General features: G+C 47.2%; 1 protein-coding gene across 9 annotated transcripts in view; it reads right to left on the bottom strand.

The window, feature by feature from the left end:
- CHST12 (carbohydrate sulfotransferase 12) overlaps positions 1-12,604 on the bottom strand; it is a 67,279-nt gene extending 54,675 nt beyond the window's left edge. For 2 of the 9 annotated variants that reach the window (XR_010836462.1, XR_010836461.1), the window contains exon 1: positions 12,424-12,487. The gene's annotated coding sequence lies outside the window, so the exon portion shown is untranslated. Of the gene's footprint in view, positions 1-12,418 lie in introns of all 9 variants that reach the window. The other 7 variants (XM_059038561.2, XM_067012746.1, XM_067012745.1 and 4 more) reach the window with 7 other exon arrangements.
- Positions 12,605-12,839: the final 235 nt, after the last annotated feature.

The following is a 12,839-nucleotide window of genomic DNA, read 5'->3' on the forward strand; positions in this document are numbered from 1 at the left end:
CTGGTGGCGCCGTGGTCGAGAGTCCGCCTGCCGATTCAGGGGACACGGGTTCGTGCCCCGGTCCGGGAGGATCCCACGTGCCGCGGAGCGGCTGGGCCCGTGAGCCATGGCCGCTGAGCCTGCGCGTCCGGAGCCTGTGCTCCGCGACGGGAGAGGCCGCGACGGTGAGAGGCCCGCGTACCGCAAAAAAAAAAAAAAAAAAGTCCCACAAGTTTTGAAGAAGCAGAGCAAGAAGAACCTTCACAGAGGAAGTGATCTTCGATTGGCTGCTGCATATCAGTCTCAGGCTTCTGCCCGCAGCAACAGAACTGACAGCAAAGTCTATCCAGAAGTTTCATCTTTGAGGGGCTGGTTTTCTACAAGGGTTTTGTCAAAGGCCCTTGTAAACACTACTGATGAAAGAATTAGGTTGGGTTTAAACCAAAACACTGTGGCTAGGCAGAGTTGTTTCTTAGCTCAAGGTGGGGTTAAACATTTCTTCTCACACATGGCAGGGTATGATGCCAGGGGCAGCTTGGCAGCCCCAGGAAGCAAGCACCCCGTGCTGGCCGCCCACATAAGGCTGCTGGTCTCAAGGAGCCTTCACACCAATAGCAGGCAAGAATCCGGGAAGATGGGGTGGTGTGCAGCAGAAAGCTGAGGGCTGACCTCCGTCACACTCAGATGTGTGTCGTCCTAACATATCTAGATTAGAGGGCCACAAGGCCAGACCCATACTAAGACCCGTATAAGGGCACTTCCCAAAATTTGGCAGCAGAACTGACCACGACCGTACAGAGAAGTCAGGTGGTATATGCTGGTTAGTTTTACGTGTCACCTTGACTGAGCTATGGCTGCCCAGGTAGCTGGTCACACATTCTGGGTGTGTCTGTGAGGGTGTTTCTGGAGGATTTTAATGTTTGAGTCGGCAGACTGAATAAAGCAGGTGGCCCTCCCCAGTGTGGGTTAGCCTCATCCAATTTGCTGAAAGCCTGAATAGAACAAAAAGGCCGAGGAAGAGAGAATTCCCCCTCTCCACCTGACTGTCTTTGAGCTGGGACACTGGTCTCATGCCTTCAGACTTGGGCGAGTACTAGAACTCTCACCAGCGGTCTTCCCGGTTCTCAGGCCTTCAGACTCAGACTGGATCACACCATCAGCTCTCCTGGGCCTGAACTGCTCAGCTTCCATAACCCTGTGAGCCAATTCCTCATGATAAATCTCTTTACACACACACACACACACCCACCCACACACCCACACACACCCCCCCCTTATTGGTTCTGTTTCCTTGGAGAACCTTCACTAATACATCAATATTTATTTTGTCATATGGACTGGGGTGTGTGTGTGTGTGTGTGTGTGTGTGTGTGTGTGTGTGTGTGTGTGTGTGTGTGTGTGTGTGTGTGTGTGTGTATTTACTACGTATTATAGATACAAGTGATCAAACCAGTGAGAATTAAACTGGGTGGTAATAAATGGAAATTAATGTATCTGCCACTGTGGAAAGGAATGTTAAATGCAGAGAATTTCAGCCACTATCCAATACAAGTATTCCAGAGGGAGAGGCTGAGATTCATTTTTTCCCGATAGAGATATCCTGTTACTCCAGCATCATTTGTTTAAAAGGCGGTTCTTTCCTGATTAAGTCACTTTTCAGCATCTCGGTTTTTTTCCTTTTTAAGTCAGGTTTACTGCGGTATGATTTATACACAATAAGACGCACTTTTTAACTGTACAGTCTGATGAGTTTGGGCAAATGTACACTATAATTAAGATATAGAACATCTTCATCATCCCCCAAAGTTCCTTCATCCTCCCCCAACACCCAGCTCTAGGCAGCTACCAATCTGTTTTCTGTTCTATAGTTCTGCCCTTTCTAGAATGTCACACAAATGCAATTATACAGGAAGTAGCCTCTTGTATTTGGCTTCCTTCACTTAGGAAGATGCTTTTTTTTGTTGATTTTTTTTTTTTTTTTTTGTGGTACGTGGGCCCCTCTCACTGTTGCGGCCTCTCGTTGCGGAGCACAGGCTCCGGACGTGCAGGCTCAGTAGTTGTGGTTCACGGGCCTAGTTGCTCCGCGGCATGTGGGATCTTCCCGGACACCTTGAACCCGCGTCCCCTGCATCGGCAGGCGGACTCTCAACCACTGCGCCACCAGGGAAGCCCAGGAAGATGTTTTGAGATTTGTCCAAGTTGTTGCTTGTGTCACTGCTGGGCAGTACCCCACTATATGGATATACCACTATCTGTTTATCCATTTACCAACTGATGAACTTTGGAGTTAGCTTTCTTTTTTGGCTATTATGAAAAAAATTGATGTCAACTTTTTTTGCATACAGACTAGTTTTTTTTTTTTATGCTGAGACTCTCAAAAAGTCAAAAAGATTGTATTAAAAAATATCAAGCAGATTTTTAATCTCCTGGAAGGTTCTGTAAGATCCATAACAGTAGATGTTCTGTAATAAAGCTTAGGGACTCTATTTAAAGACCAAACTGACCATCAAATATGATATACAAATCTTAGATTATCAATACTTTTTCAATTATAAAATTTTACGGGCTCAAGTGATTATAGCAAGTTTGCAGGACACAAGGTTAATAAACAAAAGTCAACCACTTTCCTATATATCAGCAATGAACAAGTGGAACTTGAAATTAAAAACACAATTCCATTTATTAGCACCCCCCAAAGTAAAACACTTAGTATAAATCTAACAAAATATGTACAAGATCTATATGAGGAAAACTACAAAATTCTGATGAATGAAATCATCAGAAGAACTAAGGAAATGAAGAGATATTCCATGTTCAAAGTGCTAAAGGATAGGAAGACTCAATATTGCCAAGATGTCCGTTCTTCCCAACTTAATCTATAGATTAATCCCAACCAAAATCCCAGCAAGTTATTTTGTGGATATCAACAAACTGTTTCTAAAGTTTATATGTAGGAGCCAAAGACCCAGAATAGCCAACACAATATTGACGGAGAAGAACAAAGCTGGAAGACTGATGCTGCCCGACTTCAAGATTTACCATAAAGCTACAGTAATCAAAATGTTGTGGTATTGGCAAAAGAATGGAGAAGTAGATCACTGGAACCGAACAGATAGCTCGGAAATAGACCCCCATAGAGTCAACTTATTTTCAAAAAAGGAGCAAAGGCAATACAAGGGAGCAAAGACAGTCTGTTTCTGCAACAAATGGTACTGGAACAACTGGATATCACGTGTAAAAAAAATTAAAAAAAAGAATCTAGACACAGACCTTCAAAAAAACTAACCCCAAATGGATAATAGACCTAAATGTAAAATGCAAAACTGTAAAACTCCTAGAAGGTCACACAGGAGATAACCTAAATGATCTTGCGCATTGTGATGCCTTTTCGATACAACATCAAAGACAATATCCACGAATGAAATAACTGTCCACACAAAGATCTGTACAAGAATGCTCATTGTGGCTTTACTCAAAATAGCTACAAACTGAAAAGCACCCAGAGGTCCATCAACAAGTGAATGAATAAACAAGCTGTGGTGTACTCATTCAGTGGAAAACTACTCAACAACAAAAAAGAGTGAACCATGGACTCACACATCAGTGCATGCGACGACATGGATGAATCCTGCAGACCTTACACTAAACAAAAGCGTACATACCACATGATTTCATTTATGCAAAGGTTATAAAAGGCAAAAATAGTGACAGAAATCATAGACTGCAAAGGGACAGGAGGAAACCTGGGGGATGGAAATGTTCTATTATATTGTTTGTAGTGGCAGTTACACAGGTAGATATATCTGTCCACAATCATGGAACTTTACACTTAAAATGTGTGCATTTTATTGCATGTAAATTATACCTCGATACATTTGATTTCAAGGGGAAAAAAATGTGAGCAGTCTTATTAAGTCAATCACCAGAAGCTAAAACTTTTCTCTTCAGCACAAACACTATGAACTAACCAGCTGTCACTGATTTCTACAACACAGGATGAAAACACCAGCACTGAAGTCCTACACAGACATTTGGAGATAGGGAAGAAAAGGAAAGGAATTCTGAGGCCAAGTCCAGTCTCTGCTGAGTGGCCTGGGATATCTCTTGAAGTGTGAGTTTCAATTCTTCACCTATAAAACAAGAACAATCAAGGTCTTTCTGCTAACTGGAGCTACTGAGAGGAGGAAAATGAGAACATACCAGCTAAGTGTTTTGTAAAATAGTAAAGCATGTTCTTTAGACTATCCCACTGGCCTTATTTATCTTTGTTTCATCTGGCCCTCAAATATTTGTATCATATAAATATAACATTTTTATTATTACTCATGCTTTCTACCAATAGTCAGTTATCAGCAAAGAAGAATGTTATGATTTCAATGAATTTTATAATAATAACAGGGGGCTTCCCTGGTGGCGCAGTGGTTGAGAGTCCGCCTGCTGATGCAGGGGACACGGGTTTGTGTCCCGGTCCGGGAAGATCCCACATGCCGCAGAGCGGCTGGGCCCGTGAGCCGTGGCCTATGAGCCTGCGCGTCCGGAGCCTGTGCTCCGCAACGGGAGAGGCCACGACTGTGAGAGGCCCGCGTACCACAAAAGAAAAATAATAATAATAACAACAATAGCTAATATGTTTTCCAAAGTGCTATTATAGGCCTTGCATATCTTAACTTATTTAATCCTCACAGTAATTGCGATAAAGTTAGGGCAAAACAGGCAGGCAACTGACCCGAGTGCACGCAGCTACAACTGCTCAGAGCTGGAATTTGAACAACTGATTTGAGAGCCTACCTTCCCAACCACTACAGTCTACCAGCCTCTACAGTAAATATTGAATGCAGAATTGGTTGGTTTTTCTAGACACTTAAATTTGTATTACCTTTATTTCTGAGAAAATTTGTTTTTCCTTGTCCAAATAGCCAACTTCCGAGCATTAAATCAAGTGACATGACCTTCATTAAGAAGTCCAAGAATGTTTCAAGTTTTATTCATTTATGCTACTGGCAAAGAGACCAGAAACTACCTACTTCTTTTCCAGCTTTGCAAAGGCAAATAATTCACTGACGTTCTCATCACTGTAGTCAACAGAAATTTGGAAAGTTTGTTAGTGGTTGCAACATTTTACTCTCTGCACCCTGTATGGCCCAGCCCTGCAACTGATGCTTTGGTGTTGGATTAAAACCCCCACTGTAAGGTATATTTTCACTTCCGTGTCACCAGCACTGGGGGGTTGTTTGCTCATAAAATTACTTCACTTGTATTCGGTTAACCCTGAGAACGAAATCTGACAGTGTATCCAAATAAAAATAAGTAATAAATGGGCACACTGATGAGAATGAAAGGTTGATGTCCGTCCCAGAAGACCTGAATGAAAACTGAGCCCAAACTTGGCCTTTGAAATAAAGTAACTTCCCACAGAGGTGGCCCACAGCACACTTGGCTATCTGCTCACATTGGTGTCTTTGTCCCTGGTCTCTAAGCCCCGTCGGTACCTCACAAGTAGGCAGGGTATTAGTGTAGGCACACCGGTCCCATATTCCCAAACTAGATTTCAAGTTCTTAGGAGACAGGGATGTCTACTATATCTTCTATATTCCTCACAACACTCAAATATTTCTTGCATGGTATTTGACTCTGGAATCCAAATAACTAATTTCCCAGAGTTAAGTCAAATCAAAGAAATTATTTCAAGGGAAAATAGATAATAAATTTCACTATGATTCACTTAAGAACCTGATTAGGGCTTTACCTTCAAATATATGCAGACCCTAACCCCTCTACCGCCCTACCTCCTGTGCACCACGCCCCCCAGGCCACCACCAGCTCTCACCCGCGTTACTGCGACAGTGTCCGACTTGTTCTCCTGCCTTCGCTCTCCGGCCCATACTATCCCCTTTAAACCCAGTAGCCATGGTTATTCTGCTAAAAGTCAGATCATGTCATGGCTCTGCTCAAAACCCTCCAGTCTTTGGAGTCCAACAGCTTCCCATTTTTCCAGTCCTTACAATGGCCCATGACAAGCCCTATATGACTGGGATCCCACGCTCTCACCCCCTTTACTCCCCATCACCGGCCCCACTCTAGCCACCATGGCCTCCTTGCTGTTCATCCGCTACACCAAGCAGGCTCCCACTACCTGGCCTGCACACCCCCAGGGATCCTGTGGCTCCACCTGGCACCTCCTTCTGATCTACGCCTGAAGCTCACCTCATCATGAGGGCTTCCCTGATCCCTCCACACCCTGCATGCCCCAACCTCCGTACCTGCTTTTTCTCCACGTCATTTGTCATTACCTCCAATATTATATATTCACTGGTTTATTTGCTTATGGTCTATCTGCACTAGAATATCAACTTTAGAAGGGAGGTACTTGACCCTTCAAAGTCTGTCATAGCTGTAGCCTCAAGGCTATGAATAGTGCTTGGCATACAGTAGGTACTCTAAATAAAGAGTTGTTATGCTAACAAAAACAGATAAACATGACTGACCCTGATTTCATAATTTCTGAAACTGGGTGATAGGTAAAGAAGAGTTCATAAAACTATTATCTCTACTTTTTAAAAAATATTATTTATTTATTTATTTTTGGCTGTGTTGGGTCTTTGTTGCTGCGCGAGAGCTTTCTCTATTTGTGGCAAGCAGGGGCTACTCTTTGTCGTGGTGCGCGGGCTTCTCATTGCAGTGGCGTCTCTTGTTGCGGAGCACGGGCTCTAGGCGCATGGGCTCAGTAGTTGTGGTTCTCGGGCTCTAGAGCGCGGGCTCAGTAGCTGTGGCGCACGGGCTTAGTTGCTCCGCAGCATGTGGGATCTTCGCAGGCCAGGGCTCAAACCTGTGTCCCCTGCATCGGCAGGCAGATTCTTAACCACTGCACCACCAGAGAAGTCCCTATTATCTCTACCTTTGGATACAATTCCTTTATAACAAGTTAAAAGTAAAAAGCTAAAGGAAGCACCAAATCTCTGATATGTGACCACAGGCAAGAGACAGGATGCAGAGAACAATGCTAATAATGGAGAGGAAATAAGAACAAGTAAAGTCTCCCTGATAAGAAAGACAGCCTGGTGAGTGACCTAGCTGCACACCAAACAGGCAAGAGTCTAGCCTCTTCTTTCATCAGAGTTGGAAGCTTACTGCTTTGTCTTTATTTTGACCAACACTATGCATGTATGCTAAAGGATTAAACTGTCCCAGGGGTTTACTACACACACAGTCCCCAGTCCCTTTCTTTCTCATTACCCACCTCCATCTTTCTCTCTCATTTTTTTGGTACGCGGGCCTCTCACTGTTGTGGCCTCTCCGGTTGTGGAGCACAGGCTCCAGACACGGAGGCGCAGCGGCCATGGCTCACGGGCCCGAAGCCCTCTCATTCTTATTAGCTGAATCTTTTGGTGTCACACCTACCTCTAAGCAATAGCCCTGGGCGATAACCGATGGTTCAGCTTGAGCATCATCTACTGACTTCCCCAAACAGTGGCAGGCAGCTGGCAGAAAGGTAGTCTCTTTCCTCCCCTGGGCCCTCCAAACAACCATGCCCTTCTCATCTCCACGGCTCCTCCAGACAGGCATATCATCATTTTAATTAGAGCAATATTCGATGTTTACATAAATTATTATCATTGCACAAAGGCTATTCACAGCTGAGCCTTGCAGTACACGGTAATTATCTTTCTTTCCTGCACAACGGCTTATTTTCCCTGGAACTAGTTAACAGTCTTGTGTTTTCGCTTGCTTTGCTTTCTACGTACTTAGTCACTACTACAGCCCCAACTCTGCCAACTGCCTAAATCTCCTCTCCAGATGTTCCAGAGCATCAGGTGCCCCATCAATTTCACATTCCCCAAAAAATCTCTTTGAGGAAACTTCGAGGCTCAGGTCACAAGATACCTGCTCTCATGCCTGGTCCCTGGCCTGGCTGGCATCCTAGCCTCTCCATCTCATCCAGCAGATTCTTTTCACCTCTCCTCTGAGGCTAACCCTGTCTCCTCTAGCCTGTCTTTCCAGATTCACCACCTCATTTTGGGAGAGTATGCCCGCCAGTCACTTCTTTAAAATACATGAGACAAATCTTTGAAGCATTTGTGAAAATATCTTTATTATATCCTCCTTTGCCTGAGTTTAGAATTCAAGGTGGAAAATATTTTCCTTCAGAATTTTGAAAGTAATGCTCTCTTGTCTCCCAGCTTCCAATGTTCCTAAAGATGGGTTCGGAGCCATTCTGCTTCACTCCGTGATGACCTGCTGGTGGCCTGTCTTTATTCTTTCTCAGAAGCTAGCATGATCTTCTTTGCCCAGAGTTCTGAAATCTCACAACAACGTGTCTCGGAGTGAGTGTGCACGTCTCTCTCTCCATGTGAACTCTCACTATTCAAATTCTGAAACAGCTTCAGATGCACTTCCAAATAAACCTGCCTTCCAAACTCCTACTAGTCACTACCAGAAACTCGGTATCCCTCCCTCCCTATACAAAAGAGTGTGAGGGAGCACCCCACACTCTGAATATCCACACTGGAAACTGAATAGACAGGTAGGTGAAGGACACCTGCATTTTCATCCATGGTGCCGGTACTCAGTGGGCCCCTTCAGTGCAGAAAGTTTTGGTTCTAGGATTTACCTTATCATTTTGTGGATGATTTTATCCCATTTTATTTCTTGCTGAAACTGTTATTATTCAGCTGTCAATTGCCTAATCTGATGCTTTAATTTTCTTTTTTCTCTCATTTTCCCCCTCTTTGTTTTTCTGTTCTATTTCCTGAGTTCTCAACGTTTCATCTACTAAGTTTTTTCTTTTCCACTGTATTTTTTATATCCATGAGTTATCTTTTTGGATTTCTGAATGCTCCTTTAAAAAAAAAAGAGCATCCTGTTCTTGTCTCTGGCATGCAATATTTTCTATCTCCATGTGTGTATTAGTGACAGTATGCTTTTTAAGTGTGCTTCCTGCACACTCTCTATTGCTTCCAAGTGTGTGTTATGATCTCTATCTTCCAAATCAGAGGTGTCTTCACTTGTCTTTGGTTATCTATTCCTATTGAAGGGGTAGGGGATTAAAAGAACTTGGAAGCTCTGGACCCTAGAAAGGGGTTATTAATTATGAGCTTCATTAGTGAGTGATCCAACTGGGCATCTTTACTGTGGACCCCCTGATGTCACTATTTTTAGGTCCTTTCTCAGGCTACTCACTTTCCCCAAAGACTCTTCCATTCTCCTTCTTGTAAGGAAAAGTACCGACTGAGAGTGTTCTGGGAGCCAAGCAGGCTCCATTCCCTTCATCCTCTTGGGTTTCGTACAGCAGTCCAGCCCCTCTGCCCCACTCAGCTGCACCAGGTGCTTCCTATTCCTCTTTGAAATACTTTTAAAGTTCTCTAAACAGTTACAGAAACCACCACCTTGGTTAACTACAGGAAGTATTGAGTTACTAAGTCAGTTATCATTAAGCACATGTGTTGGCAAATGACTGGAGAACCATCAGCCCTGGCTGCGGCCACAGACCCACTAAGTAAGCGTGAAACTAACCACGACTTTCTGAAGAAAAAGATAAAGAAACAATCTAAAAATTGAAACTAAAGATGTAAGTTAAAAAAAAAATTATAAACTAGCAGCATTTGTTTCAGTATTATCAATAACCAGTCTCTTATCCAGGAATGGCACTTCAGCCTTGCGACCCTTCTAGAATAGAATCACCCACTAGCCTTGGTGACTGTATGGTAATGACAGTAAACTGCATTTCCCCTGTCAGCCATCCAACATGCTTCTCTTCTGCCATCTATCCCTTTCTGGCTGGATTCCCCAGGATTCCATCCCCGGACACATTCTTTCTCTCCAAGAGCACATCTCATCCAGGATGGCCCACAAATACTGCATATTCTACAAGTCTAAAAATCAAATGCATTTTAGCCCCTCCCTTCTCCAAACCTGCTCCAGTATTCCTTATCTCAGGTACCAGCCCCGTCCTCAGCACCCAAGTGAGAAACCTTGGTTACTTTTGCCTTTTTCTTTTCCCTTTCACCACATCCCACAGAGTGCCATCGCACTGTGGATTCTCCTGCTTGTTTCAAGCTGACGCCCTTCTCAACTCTCAGCCACTGTCCTGACCCACACTCTCTTCAAATGTACCCAACTCAGTCTCCACCTCCTGATATCCTGGCTCTATCCTCTGTTCTCACTAGCGTTACTCTTCTAAAACGCATCTCTCACAGCCCACCCAAAACCTTGACCACTCCTCACCAAAAGGACAGAAGTCCAAACTCCCCCGCACAGCATTCAAGGCCCTTTGGTCAGAAACCTCTTTCTGGTCTGAGCCTCCATTTCAATCCTCAAACCCCATCCCACAACGAACACAGGCACTCACTGCTCCCTCCCCGCAAACGTCCCATTCACTTCCACGCCTCCACATACCCTGCTGCCCCCACTTGGAATGTTCTCCCCAAACTTCACTCGTCTCTCAAGGTCCAACTCATATGTCATCTCCACTATGGGAAACTTCTACAACACCAAGAAACAAGTTTAGCTGCTCCCTCTTTCTTCACACTTTGTAAACACCTGGATGACAGCACAAATCACATGGTATTATAGTCAGGTTAATCATATTACCAGCATCTAGCCCGACGTAGCATCCTACAAATGATGAGAGGCTCAACGTTTGCTCAGATAGTGAAGTAGGTGCACACTGAGTAACGGTGAACAGTACACCGCTGGCCTGAAAATAACAGCCCAAAGTCTTATAAACCATCTGGCAAGAAAAATAAACATCCATGCATGTCCATGCAGGCACCCTCTAAATTCTCCATAGTGCTACCTTCAGGTAACACTTTCCTTGGTGTCAGCTGACACTTTGGTGGTAATTATGTTGCAATATATGTGTATCAAATCAACACTTTGCACACCTTAAACTTATACAACGTTAATCAATTATACTTCAATTTTTAAGTTTTCCCAGACTTCCCTGGTGGCGCAGTGGTTAAGAATCCCCCTGCCGATGCAGGGAACACGGGTTCGAGCCCTGGTCGGGGAAGATCCCACATGCTGCAGAGCAACTAAGTCCGTGCACCACAACTACTGAGCCTGTGCTCTACAGCCCGCGAGCCACAACTACTGAAGCCCATGTGCCACAACTACTGAAGCCCACGCGCCACAACTACTGAAGCCTGCACGCCTAGAGCCCGTGCTGCGCAACTAGAGAAGCCACCGCAATGAGAAGCCCGCGCACCACAATGAAGAGTGCTCGCTACAACTAGAGTAAGCCCGCACGCAGTAACGAAGGCCCAAGGCAGACAAATAAATAAATAAAATTGCCACCTCTCAAACCACTAAAAAAAAAAAAAAAAGAAAGTTTTCCTAATATCTCCTTTTTCACACTGACACAAGCCCTGAGTCACCTTCCCAAAGCCAGGTGTTCACAGAGAAGGGCTAAACTGTGTCCTAGTTTGGGGGCAGGTGAGGAGGACCAGCTGAGCTGTTTCCCAGCTGCCCCCTGCCCGGACCCACACGTGTGGGGACAGTACCCTTAAAGATGCGCTCGCATCCGCTCTGCCCCCAACCCACATTGTCATTCATCCCGGGCCTCCCGAGTCTCTCCGGCGTCGAATTATAACATAAATAATTCAATAATCACGGGAACACTATGGCTTGTCGCGCTCCGCGCCAGACGGAACCTCGGCTCCAGCCAACAGCTTGCGGGACATGTCTTGGTGGCTAGGAGCCCAAATGGAAGATATAAGTCCTACTGTTAGCGACTAATACATGACTTCCTTTCGCTGCTTCTGGAGCAAAGGGTCATTCGAGTGGTACTCTTCCAGGACGCGCCCGCATCCGCCGGGTCTGCAGTCACAGGTCCGCGGTCAGCGGGACGGGGAAGTGCCCACGGCCTCGGGCGAGCCAGGGCACCGGGGCGGGGGTTCCCCCCTGCACGAGGCTGGTGGAGGGACCCGTGCGCCCGGGCGTCCACTCTCGGTCCCCGCGCACGGAGACACCCCCCCACCAGGGCTCCCTGGAACCCCGCGCGCCTGCTCCTCCCAACCAGCCCATGGGGGAAGCTGACAAGCGTGCAAGGAAGATTTCCCCCCCGCTGCCGCCGCCCCTGCAGGGCAGATGCCGGGCGGCCAGAAACGGGCGGGGACCAGCCCCGACGGAGGCAGCTGACCACAGCCGCGAGCCCCACCGCGGATGGGCGGCGTGCCGGGCGCCCCACGCCCCGTCCAGGTCTCCCTCATCCCCACAGGACCGGGGCTCAGAGACGGTGCGAGCCCGGCCAAGGTCACACAGCGACGGCGCGGGGGCTCGGCCCGGAGCCGCGCCGGACCCGCCCTGGCGGCTGAGGGGGCAGGACCCGCTGCGCCGCCAGGACCCCCGCCCCGCGCCCCTCACCTCACCTCACCGCGCGCCCCTCATCCCGCCCCGCGTCCCTCGCATCACCTCGCGCGCCCCTCGCCTCATCTCCCCTCACCTCACCTCGCGCTGCCGCTCGCGCATCCACCGCCTCGCGAACAGCGGACCCTCTCAAGGCCGCCCCTCCACCGGCCCCGCCCCTCGCCCCTCTTCTCGCGAGAAATCGCGGTCCACGGAGAGGCCACGGAGGCCGAGGATCACCCCCTCAGTGCGCCTGCGCCCTCCGCACCGCCCCGGGCCTCCCCAACCAGTGCCATGTGGCGCCGTATTTACGGCCGGGAGCGGCCCCGCCCCCGGCCTCGGGGAGCCCCGCCCCCTCCCAGTAGCCAATCCTGTGCTGCCCGTCGCCCGAGGCCAGCGAGGCTTTGCAGCCTCTCGGGTCCGGCGGGCCAGCACTTAGGCAGCACCTGCTGTCTACAGGACCTGTTCGCGAGCACCAACTGCCTGCTGAGGATCCTGCTGCCGGACCCTGTGTGGCC

This window comes from Kogia breviceps, chromosome 14, assembly GCF_026419965.1.
Source record: "Kogia breviceps isolate mKogBre1 chromosome 14, mKogBre1 haplotype 1, whole genome shotgun sequence".
Lineage (NCBI taxonomy): Eukaryota > Metazoa > Chordata > Mammalia > Artiodactyla > Physeteridae > Kogia > Kogia breviceps.